We start from the raw sequence: 12,895 nt of genomic DNA, 5'->3' as shown, positions 1-12,895 counted from the left end.
CCCTTAACCCCAGTGTGCAGAAGTTGTCAAAACGTGTTTTTCAGCCCAAATAAACACGTTTTGGCAACTTTGGTCACCAACATGTAAGTTATAGGGCAGGAACAGAACACTTTTCAAAACGTGTTTTTCAGCCCGAAATAAACTTGTTTTCTCAACTCCTGGAATCACAGTGTAACTGACTGGCTCAGAAGAGCCCACTGATTCAGCCCTTAACCCCAGTGTGCAGAAGTTGTCAAAACGTGTTTTTCAGCACAAATAAACACGTTTTGGCAACTTTGGTCACCAACATGTAAGTTATAGGGCAGGAACAGAACACTTTTCAAAACGTGTTTTTCAGCCCGAAATAAACGCGTTTTCTCAACTCTTGGAATCACAGTGTAACTGACTGGCTCAGAAGAGCCCACTGATTCAGCCCTTAACCCCAGTGTGCAGAAGTTGTCAAAACGTGTTTTTCAGCACAAATAAACACGTTTTGGCAACTTTGGTCACCAACATGTAAGTTATAGGGCAGGAACAGAACACTTTTCAAAACGTGTTTTTCAGCCCGAAATAAACGCGTTTTCTCAACTCCTGGAATCACAGTGTAACTGACTGGCTCAGAAGAGCCCACTGAGTCAGCCCTTAACCCCAGTGTGCAGAAGTTGTCAAAACGTGTTTTTCAGCACAAATAAACACGTTTTGGCAACTTTGGTCACCAACATGTAAGTTATAGGGCAGGAACAGAACACTTTTCAAAACGTGTTTTTCAGCCCGAAATAAACGCGTTTTCTCAACTCTTGGAATCACAGTGTAACTGACTGGCTCAGAAGAGCCCACTGATTCAGCCCTTAACCCCAGTGTGCAGAAGTTGTCAAAACGTGTTTTTCAGCACAAATAAACACGTTTTGGCAACTTTGGTCACCAACATGTAAGTTATAGGGCAGGAACAGAACACTTTTCAAAACGTGTTTTTCAGCCCGAAATAAACGCGTTTTCTCAACTCCTGGAATCACAGTGTAACTGACTGGCTCAGAAGAGCCCACTGAGTCAGCCCTTAACCCCAGTGTGCAGAAGTTGTCAAAACGTGTTTTTCAGCACAAATAAACACGTTTTGGCAACTTTGGTCAACAACATGTAAGTTATAGGGCAGGAACAGAACACTTTTCAAAACGTGTTTTTCAGCCCGAAATAAACGCGTTTTCTCAACCCTTGGAATCACAGTGTAACTGACTGGCTCAGAAGAGCCCACTGAGTCAGCCCTTAACCCCAGTGTGCAGAAGTTGTCAAAACGTGTTTTTCAGCCCAAATAAACACGTTTTGGCAACTTTGGTCAACAACATGTAAGTTATAGGGCAGGAACAGAACACTTTTCAAAACGTGTTTTTCAGCCCGAAATAAACGCGTTTTCTCAACTCTTGGAATCACAGTGTAACTGACTGGCTCAGAAGAGCCCACTGAGTCAGCCCTTAACCCCAGTGTGCAGAAGTTGTCAAAACGTGTTTTTCAGCCCAAATAAACACGTTTTGGCAACTTTGGTCACCAACATGTAAGTTATAGGGCAGGAACAGAACACTTTTCAAAACGTGTTTTTCAGCCCGAAATAAACGCGTTTTCTCAACTCTTGGAATCACAGTGTAACTGACTGGCTCAGAAGAGCCCACTGAGTCAGCCCTTAACCCCAGTGTGCAGAAGTTGTCAAAACGTGTTTTTCAGCACAAATAAACACGTTTTGGCAACTTTGGTCAACAACATGTAAGTTATAGGGCAGGAACAGAACACTTTTCAAAACGTGTTTTTCAGCCCGAAATAAACGCGTTTTCTCAACCCTTGGAATCACAGTGTAACTGACTGGCTCAGAAGAGCCCACTGAGTCAGCCCTTAACCCCAGTGTGCAGAAGTTGTCAAAACGTGTTTTTCAGCACAAATAAACACGTTTTGGCAACTTTGGTCACCAACATGTAAGTTATAGGGCAGGAACAGAACACTTTTCAAAACGTGTTTTTCAGCCCGAAATAAACGCGTTTTCTCAACTCCTGGAATCACAGTGTAACTGACTGGCTCAGAAGAGCCCACTGAGTCAGCCCTTAACCCCAGTGTGCAGAAGTTGTCAAAACGTGTTTTTAAGCACAAATAAACACGTTTTGGCAACTTTGGTCACCAACATGTAAGTTATAGGGCAGGAACAGAACACTTTTCAAAACGTGTTTTTCAGCCCGAAATAAACGCGTTTTCTCAACTCTTGGAATCACAGTGTAACTGACTGGCTCAGAAGAGCCCACTGATTCAGCCCTTAACCCCAGTGTGCAGAAGTTGTCAAAACGTGTTTTTCAGCACAAATAAACACGTTTTGGCAACTTTGGTCACCAACATGTAAGTTATAGGGCAGGAACAGAACACTTTTCAAAACGTGTTTTTCAGCCCGAAATAAACGCGTTTTCTCAACTCCTGGAATCACAGTGTAACTGACTGGCTCAGAAGAGCCCACTGAGTCAGCCCTTAACCCCAGTGTGCAGAAGTTGTCAAAACGTGTTTTTCAGCACAAATAAACACGTTTTGGCAACTTTGGTCAACAACATGTAAGTTATAGGGCAGGAACAGAACACTTTTCAAAACGTGTTTTTCAGCCCGAAATAAACGCGTTTTCTCAACTCTTGGAATCACAGTGTAACTGACTGGCTCAGAAGAGCCCACTGAGTCAGCCCTTAACCCCAGTGTGCAGAAGTTGTCAAAACGTGTTTTTCAGCACAAATAAACACGTTTTGGCAACTTTGGTCAACAACATGTAAGTTATAGGGCAGGAACAGAACACTTTTCAAAACGTGTTTTTCAGCCCGAAATAAACGCGTTTTCTCAACTCTTGGAATCACAGTGTAACTGACTGGCTCAGAAGACCCCACTGATTCAGCCCTTAACCCCAGTGTGCAGAAGTTGTCAAAACGTGTTTTTCAGCACAAATAAACACGTTTTGGCAATTTTGGTCACCAACATGTAAGTTATAGGGCAGGAACAGAACACTTTTCAAAACGTGTTTTTCAGCCCGAAATAAACGCGTTTTCTCAACTCCTGGAATCACAGTGTAACTGACTGGCTCAGAAGAGCCCACTGAGTCAGCCCTTAACCCCAGTGTCCAGAAGTTGTCAAAACGTGTTTTTCAGCACAAATAAACACGTTTTGGCAACTTTGGTCAACAACATGTAAGTTATAGGGCAGGAACAGAACACTTTTCAAAACGTGTTTTTCAGCCCGAAATAAACGCGTTTTCTCAACTCTTGGAATCACAGTGTAACTGACTGGCTCAGAAGAGCCCACTGAGTCAGCCCTTAACCCCAGTGTGCAGAAGTTGTCAAAACGTGTTTTTCAGCACAAATAAACACGTTTTGGCAACTTTGGTCAACAACATGTAAGTTATAGGGCAGGAACAGAACATTTTTCAAAACGTGTTTTTCAGCCCGAAATAAACGCGTTTTCTCAACTCTTGGAATCACAGTGTAACTGACTGGCTCAGAAGAGCCCACTGAGTCAGCCCTTAACCCCAGTGTGCAGAAGTTGTCAAAACGTGTTTTTCAGCCCAAATAAACACGTTTTGGCAACTTTGGTCAACAACATGTAAGTTATAGGGCAGGAACAGAACACTTTTCAAAACGTGTTTTTCAGCCCGAAATAAACGCGTTTTCTCAACCCTTGGAATCACAGTGTAACTGACTGGCTCAGAAGAGCCCACTGAGTCAGCCCTTAACCCCAGTGTGCAGAAGTTGTCAAAACGTGTTTTTCAGCCCAAATAAACACGTTTTGGCAACTTTGGTCAACAACATGTAAGTTATAGGGCAGGAACAGAACACTTTTCAAAACGTGTTTTTCAGCCCGAAATAAACGCGTTTTCTCAACTCTTGGAATCACAGTGTAACTGACTGGCTCAGAAGAGCCCACTGAGTCAGCCCTTAACCCCAGTGTGCAGAAGTTGTCAAAACGTGTTTTTCAGCCCAAATAAACACGTTTTGGCAACTTTGGTCACCAACATGTAAGTTATAGGGCAGGAACAGAACACTTTTCAAAACGTGTTTTTCAGCCCGAAATAAACTTGTTTTCTCAACTCTTGGAATCACAGTGTAACTGACTGGCTCAGAAGAGCCCACTGAGTCAGCCCTTAACCCCAGTGTGCAGAAGTTGTCAAAACGTGTTTTTCAGCACAAATAAACACGTTTTGGCAACTTTGGTCAACAACATGTAAGTTATAGGGCAGGAACAGAACACTTTTCAAAACGTGTTTTTCAGCCCGAAATAAACGCGTTTTCTCAACCCTTGGAATCACAGTGTAACTGACTGGCTCAGAAGAGCCCACTGAGTCAGCCCTTAACCCCAGTGTGCAGAAGTTGTCAAAACGTGTTTTTCAGCACAAATAAACACGTTTTGGCAACTTTGGTCACCAACATGTAAGTTATAGGGCAGGAACAGAACACTTTTCAAAACGTGTTTTTCAGCCCGAAATAAACGCGTTTTCTCAACTCCTGGAATCACAGTGTAACTGACTGGCTCAGAAGAGCCCACTGAGTCAGCCCTTAACCCCAGTGTGCAGAAGTTGTCAAAACGTGTTTTTAAGCACAAATAAACACGTTTTGGCAACTTTGGTCACCAACATGTAAGTTATAGGGCAGGAACAGAACACTTTTCAAAACGTGTTTTTCAGCCCGAAATAAACGCGTTTTCTCAACTCTTGGAATCACAGTGTAACTGACTGGCTCAGAAGAGCCCACTGATTCAGCCCTTAACCCCAGTGTGCAGAAGTTGTCAAAACGTGTTTTTCAGCACAAATAAACACGTTTTGGCAACTTTGGTCACCAACATGTAAGTTATAGGGCAGGAACAGAACACTTTTCAAAACGTGTTTTTCAGCCCGAAATAAACGCGTTTTCTCAACTCCTGGAATCACAGTGTAACTGACTGGCTCAGAAGAGCCCACTGAGTCAGCCCTTAACCCCAGTGTGCAGAAGTTGTCAAAACGTGTTTTTCAGCACAAATAAACACGTTTTGGCAACTTTGGTCACCAACATGTAAGTTATAGGGCAGGAACAGAACACTTTTCAAAACGTGTTTTTCAGCCCGAAATAAACGCGTTTTCTCAACTCTTGGAATCACAGTGTAACTGACTGGCTCAGAAGAGCCCACTGATTCAGCCCTTAACCCCAGTGTGCAGAAGTTGTCAAAACGTGTTTTTCAGCACAAATAAACACGTTTTGGCAACTTTGGTCACCAACATGTAAGTTATAGGGCAGGAACAGAACACTTTTCAAAACGTGTTTTTCAGCCCGAAATAAACGCGTTTTCTCAACTCCTGGAATCACAGTGTAACTGACTGGCTCAGAAGAGCCCACTGAGTCAGCCCTTAACCCCAGTGTGCAGAAGTTGTCAAAACGTGTTTTTCAGCACAAATAAACACGTTTTGGCAACTTTGGTCAACAACATGTAAGTTATAGGGCAGGAACAGAACACTTTTCAAAACGTGTTTTTCAGCCCGAAATAAACGCGTTTTCTCAACTCTTGGAATCACAGTGTAACTGACTGGCTCAGAAGAGCCCACTGAGTCAGCCCTTAACCCCAGTGTGCAGAAGTTGTCAAAACGTGTTTTTCAGCACAAATAAACACGTTTTGGCAACTTTGGTCAACAACATGTAAGTTATAGGGCAGGAACAGAACACTTTTCAAAACGTGTTTTTCAGCCCGAAATAAACGCGTTTTCTCAACTCTTGGAATCACAGTGTAACTGACTGGCTCAGAAGAGCCCACTGATTCAGCCCTTAACCCCAGTGTGCAGAAGTTGTCAAAACGTGTTTTTCAGCACAAATAAACACGTTTTGGCAACTTTGGTCACCAACATGTAAGTTATAGGGCAGGAACAGAACACTTTTCAAAACGTGTTTTTCAGCCCGAAATAAACGCGTTTTCTCAACTCTTGGAATCACAGTGTAACTGACTGGCTCAGAAGAGCCCACTGAGTCAGCCCTTAACCCCAGTGTGCAGAAGTTGTCAAAACGTGTTTTTCAGCACAAATAAACACGTTTTGGCAACTTTGGTCACCAACATGTAAGTTATAGGGCAGGAACAGAACACTTTTCAAAACGTGTTTTTCAGCCCGAAATAAACGCGTTTTCTCAACCCTTGGAATCACAGTGTAACTGACTGGCTCAGAAGAGCCCACTGAGTCAGCCCTTAACCCCAGTGTGCAGAAGTTGTCAAAACGTGTTTTTAAGCACAAATAAACACGTTTTGGCAACTTTGGTCACCAACATGTAAGTTATAGGGCAGGAACAGAACACTTTTCAAAACGTGTTTTTCAGCCCGAAATAAACGCGTTTTCTCAACTCCTGGAATCACAGTGTAACTGACTGGCTCAGAAGAGCCCACTGAGTCAGCCCTTAACCCCAGTGTGCAGAAGTTGTCAAAACGTGTTTTTCAGCACAAATAAACACGTTTTGGCAACTTTGGTCAACAACATGTAAGTTATAGGGCAGGAACAGAACACTTTTCAAAACGTGTTTTTCAGCCCGAAATAAACGTGTTTTCTCAACTCCTGGAATCACAGTGTAACTGACTGGCTCAGAAGAGCCCACTGAGTCAGCCCTTAACCCCAGTGTGCAGAAGTTGTCAAAACGTGTTTTTCAGCACAAATAAACACGTTTTGGCAACTTTGGTCAACAACATGTAAGTTATAGGGCAGGAACAGAACACTTTTCAAAACGTGTTTTTCAGCCCGAAATAAACGCGTTTTCTCAACCCTTGGAATCACAGTGTAACTGACTGGCTCAGAAGAGCCCAATGAGTCAGCCCTTAACCCCAGTGTGCAGAAGTTGTCAAAACGTGTTTTTCAGCACAAATAAACACGTTTTGGCAACTTTGGTCAACAACATGTAAGTTATAGGGCAGGAACAGAACACTTTTCAAAACGTGTTTTTCAGCCCGAAATAAACGCGTTTTCTCAACCCTTGGAATCACAGTGTAACTGACTGGCTCAGAAGAGCCCACTGAGTCAGCCCTTAACCCAAGTGTGCAGAAGTTGTCAAAACTTGTTTTTAAGCACAAATAAACACGTTTTGGCAACTTTGGTCACCAACATGTAAGTTATAGGGCAGGAACAGAACACTTTTCAAAACGTGTTTTTCAGCCCGAAATAAACGCGTTTTCTCAACTCTTGGAATCACAGTGTAACTGACTGGCTCAGAAGAGCCCACTGATTCAGCCCTTAACCCCAGTGTGCAGAAGTTGTCAAAACGTGTTTTTCAGCACAAATAAACACGTTTTGGCAACTTTGGTCACCAACATGTAAGTTATAGGGCAGGAACAGAACACTTTTCAAAACGTGTTTTTCAGCCCGAAATAAACGCGTTTTCTCAACTCCTGGAATCACAGTGTAACTGACTGGCTCAGAAGAGCCCACTGAGTCAGCCCTTAACCCCAGTGTGCAGAAGTTGTCAAAACGTGTTTTTCAGCACAAATAAACACGTTTTGGCAACTTTGGTCAACAACATGTAAGTTATAGGGCAGGAACAGAACACTTTTCAAAACGTGTTTTTCAGCCCGAAATAAACGCGTTTTCTCAACTCTTGGAATCACAGTGTAACTGACTGGCTCAGAAGAGCCCACTGAGTCAGCCCTTAACCCCAGTGTGCAGAAGTTGTCAAAACGTGTTTTTCAGCAAAAATAAACACGTTTTGGCAACTTTGGTCAACAACATGTAAGTTATAGGGCAGGAACAGAACACTTTTCAAAACGTGTTTTTCAGCCCGAAATAAACGCGTTTTCTCAACCCTTGGAATCACAGTGTAACTGACTGGCTCAGAAGAGCCCACTGAGTCAGCCCTTAACCCCAGTGTGCAGAAGTTGTCAAAACGTGTTTTTCAGCACAAATAAACACGTTTTGGCAACTTTGGTCACCAACATGTAAGTTATAGGGCAGGAACAGAACACTTTTCAAAACGTGTTTTTCAGCCCGAAATAAACGCGTTTTCTCAACTCCTGGAATCACAGTGTAACTGACTGGCTCAGAAGAGCCCACTGAGTCAGCCCTTAACCCCAGTGTGCAGAAGTTGTCAAAACGTGTTTTTAAGCACAAATAAACACGTTTTGGCAACTTTGGTCACCAACATGTAAGTTATAGGGCAGGAACAGAACACTTTTCAAAACGTGTTTTTCAGCCCGAAATAAACGCGTTTTCTCAACTCTTGGAATCACAGTGTAACTGACTGGCTCAGAAGAGCCCACTGATTCAGCCCTTAACCCCAGTGTGCAGAAGTTGTCAAAACGTGTTTTTCAGCACAAATAAACACGTTTTGGCAACTTTGGTCACCAACATGTAAGTTATAGGGCAGGAACAGAACACTTTTCAAAACGTGTTTTTCAGCCCGAAATAAACGCGTTTTCTCAACTCCTGGAATCACAGTGTAACTGACTGGCTCAGAAGAGCCCACTGAGTCAGCCCTTAACCCCAGTGTGCAGAAGTTGTCAAAACGTGTTTTTCAGCACAAATAAACACGTTTTGGCAACTTTGGTCAACAACATGTAAGTTATAGGGCAGGAACAGAACACTTTTCAAAACGTGTTTTTCAGCCCGAAATAAACGCGTTTTCTCAACTCTTGGAATCACAGTGTAACTGACTGGGTCAGAAGAGCCCACTGAGTCAGCCCTTAACCCCAGTGTGCAGAAGTTGTCAAAACGTGTTTTTCAGCACAAATAAACACGTTTTGGCAACTTTGGTCAACAACATGTAAGTTATAGGGCAGGAACAGAACACTTTTCAAAACGTGTTTTTCAGCCCGAAATAAACGCGTTTTCTCAACTCTTGGAATCACAGTGTAACTGACTGGCTCAGAAGAGCCCACTGAGTCAGCCCTTAACCCCAGTGTGCAGAAGTTGTCAAAACGTGTTTTTCAGCACAAATAAACACGTTTTGGCAACTTTGGTCACCAACATGTAAGTTATAGGGCAGGAACAGAACACTTTTCAAAACGTGTTTTTCAGCCCGAAAAAAACGCGTTTTCTCAACTCCTGGAATCACAGTGTAACTGACTGGCTCAGAAGAGCCCACTGAGTCAGCCCTTAACCCCAGTGTGCAGAAGTTGTCAAAACGTGTTTTTCAGCACAAATAAACACGTTTTGGCAACTTTGGTCACCAACATGTAAGTTATAGGGCAGGAACAGAACACTTTTCAAAACGTGTTTTTCAGCCCGAAATAAACGCGTTTTCTCAACTCCTGGAATCACAGTGTAACTGACTGGCTCAGAAGAGCCCACTGAGTCAGCCCTTAACCCCAGTGTGCAGAAGTTGTCAAAACGTGTTTTTCAGCACAAATAAACACGTTTTGGCAACTTTGGTCAACAACATGTAAGTTATAGGGCAGGAACAGAACACTTTTCAAAACGTGTTTTTCAGCCCGAAATAAACGCGTTTTCTCAACCCTTGGAATCACAGTGTAACTGACTGGCTCAGAAGAGCCCACTGAGTCAGCCCTTAACCCCAGTGTGCAGAAGTTGTCAAAACGTGTTTTTAAGCACAAATAAACACGTTTTGGCAACTTTGGTCACCAACATGTAAGTTATAGGGCAGGAACAGAACACTTTTCAAAACGTGTTTTTCAGCCCGAAATAAACGCGTTTTCTCAACTCCTGGAATCACAGTGTAACTGACTGGCTCAGAAGAGCCCACTGAGTCAGCCCTTAACCCCAGTGTGCAGAAGTTGTCAAAACGTGTTTTTAAGCACAAATAAACACGTTTTGGCAACTTTGGTCACCAACATGTAAGTTATAGGGCAGGAACAGAACACTTTTCAAAACGTGTTTTTCAGCCTGAAAAAAACGCGTTTTCTCAACTCCTGTAATCACAGTGTAACTGACTGGCTCAGAAGAGCCCACTGAGTCAGCCCTTAACCCCAGTGTGCAGAAGTTGTCAAAACGTGTTTTTCAGCACAAATAAACACGTTTTGGCAACTTTGGTCAACAACATGTAAGTTATAGGGCAGGAACAGAACACTTTTCAAAACGTGTTTTTCAGCCCGAAATAAACGCGTTTTCTCAACTCTTGGAATCACAGTGTAACTGACTGGCTCAGAAGAGCCCACTGAGTCAGCCCTTAACCCCAGTGTGCAGAAGTTGTCAAAACGTGTTTTTCAGCACAAATAAACACGTTTTGGCAACTTTGGTCACCAACATGTAAGTTATAGGGCAGGAACAGAACACTTTTCAAAACGTGTTTTTCAGCCCGAAAAAAACGCGTTTTCTCAACTCCCGTAATCACAGTGTAACTGACTGGCTCAGAAGAGCCCACTGAGTCAGCCCTTAACCCCAGTGTGCAGAAGTTGTCAAAACGTGTTTTTCAGCACAAATAAACACGTTTTGGCAACTTTGGTCACCAACATGTAAGTTATAGGGCAGGAACAGAACACTTTTCAAAACGTGTTTTTCAGCCCGAAATAAACGCGTTTTCTCAACTCCTGGAATCACAGTGTAACTGACTGGCTCAGAAGAGCCCACTGAGTCAGCCCTTAACCCCAGTGTGCAGAAGTTGTCAAAACGTGTTTTTCAGCACAAATAAACACGTTTTGGCAACTTTGGTCAACAACATGTAAGTTATAGGGCAGGAACAGAACACTTTTCAAAACGTGTTTTTCAGCCCGAAATAAACGCGTTTTCTCAACTCCTGTAATCACAGTGTAACTGACTGGCTCAGAAGAGCCCACTGAGTCAGCCCTTAACCCCAGTGTGCAGAAGTTGTCAAAACGTGTTTTTCAGCACAAATAAACACGTTTTGGCAACTTTGGTCACCAACATGTAAGTTATAGGGCAGGAACAGAACACTTTTCAAAACGTGTTTTTCAGCCCGAAATAAACGCGTTTTCTCAACTCCTGGAATCACAGTGTAACTGACTGGCTCAGAAGAGCCCACTGAGTCAGCCCTTAACCCCAGTGTGCAGAAGTTGTCAAAACGTGTTTTTCAGCACAAATAAACACGTTTTGGCAGCTTTGGTCAACAACATGTAAGTTATAGGGCAGGAACAGAACACTTTTCAAAACGTGTTTTTCAGCCCGAAATAAACGCGTTTTCTCAAATCCTGGAATCACAGTGTAACTGACTGGCTCAGAAGAGCCCACTGAGTCATCCCTTAACCCCAGTGTGCAGAAGTTGTCAAAACGTGTTTTTCAGCACAAATAAACACGTTTTGGCAACTTTGGTCACCAACATGTAAGTTATAGGGCAGGAACAGAACACTTTTCAAAACGTGTTTTTCAGCCCGAAATAAATGCGTTTTCTCAACTCTTGGAATCACAGTGTAACTGACTGGCTCAGAAGAGCCCACTGAGTCAGCCCTTAACCCCAGTGTGCAGAAGTTGTCAAAACGTGTTTTTCAGCACAAATAAACACGTTTTGGCAACTTTGGTCAACAACATGTAAGTTATAGGGCAGGAACAGAACACTTTTCAAAACGTGTTTTTCAGCCCGAAATAAACGCGTTTTCTCAACCCTTTGAATCACAGTGTAACTGACTGGCTCAGAAGAGCCCACTGAGTCAGCCCTTAACCCCAGTGTGCAGAAGTTGTCAAAACGTGTTTTTAAGCACAAATAAACACGTTTTGGCAACTTTGGTCACCAACATGTAAGTTATAGGGCAGGAACAGAACACTTTTCAAAACGTGTTTTTCAGCCCGAAATAAACGCGTTTTCTCAACTCCTGGAATCACAGTGTAACTGACTGGCTCAGAAGAGCCCACTGAGTCAGCCCTTAACCCCAGTGTGCAGAAGTTGTCAAAACGTGTTTTTCAGCCCAAATAAACACGTTTTGGCAACTTTGGTCAACAACATGTAAGTTATAGGGCAGGAACAGAACACTTTTCAAAACGTGTTTTTCAGCCCGAAATAAACGCGTTTTCTCAACCCTTGGAATCACAGTGTAACTGATTGGCTCAGAAGAGCCCACTGAGTCAGCCCTTAACCCCAGTGTGCAGAAGTTGTCAAAACGTGTTTTTCAGCACAAATAAACACGTTTTGGCAACTTTGGTCACCAACATGTAAGTTATAGGGCAGGAACAGAACACTTTTCAAAACGTGTTTTTCAGCCCGAAATAAACGCGTTTTCTCAACCCTTGGAATCACAGTGTAACTGACTGGCTCAGAAGAGCCCACTGAGTCAGCCCTTAACCCCAGTGTGCAGAAGTTGTCAAAACGTGATTTTAAGCACAAATAAACACGTTTTGGCAACTTTGGTCACCAACATGTAAGTTATAGGGCAGGATCAGAACACTTTTCAAAACGTGTTTTTCAGCCCGAAATAAACGCGTTTTCTCAACTCTTGGAATCACAGTGTAACTGACTGGCTCAGAAGAGCCCACTGATTCAGCCCTTAACCCCAGTGTGCAGAAGTTGTCAAAACGTGTTTTTCAGCACAAATAAACACGTTTTGGCAACTTTGGTCACCAACATGTAAGTTATAGGGCAGGAACAGAACACTTTTCAAAACGTGTTTTTCAGCCCGAAATAAACGCGTTTTCTCAACTCCTGGAATCACAGTGTAACTGACTGGCTCAGAAGAGCCCACTGAGTCAGCCCTTAACCCCAGTGTGCAGAAGTTGTCAAAACGTGTTTTTCAGCACAAATAAACACGTTTTGGCAACTTTGGTCAACAACATGTAAGTTATAGGGCAGGAACAGAACACTTTTCAAAACGTGTTTTTCAGCCCGAAATAAACGCGTTTTCTCAACTCTTGGAATCACAGTGTAACTGACTGGCTCAGAAGAGCCCACTGAGTCAGCCCTTAACCCCAGTGTGCAGAAGTTGTCAAAACGTGTTTTTCAGCACAAATAAACACGTTTTGGCAACTTTGGTCACCAACATGTAAGTTATAGGGCAGGAACAGAACACTTTTCAAAACGTG

Source organism: Lepisosteus platostomus, chromosome 10 (assembly GCF_059453375.1).
Source record: "Lepisosteus platostomus isolate fLepPlt1 chromosome 10, fLepPlt1.hap1, whole genome shotgun sequence".
Taxonomy (NCBI): domain Eukaryota; kingdom Metazoa; phylum Chordata; class Actinopteri; order Semionotiformes; family Lepisosteidae; genus Lepisosteus; species Lepisosteus platostomus.
Note: the sequence above shows the minus strand (reverse complement) of the source record.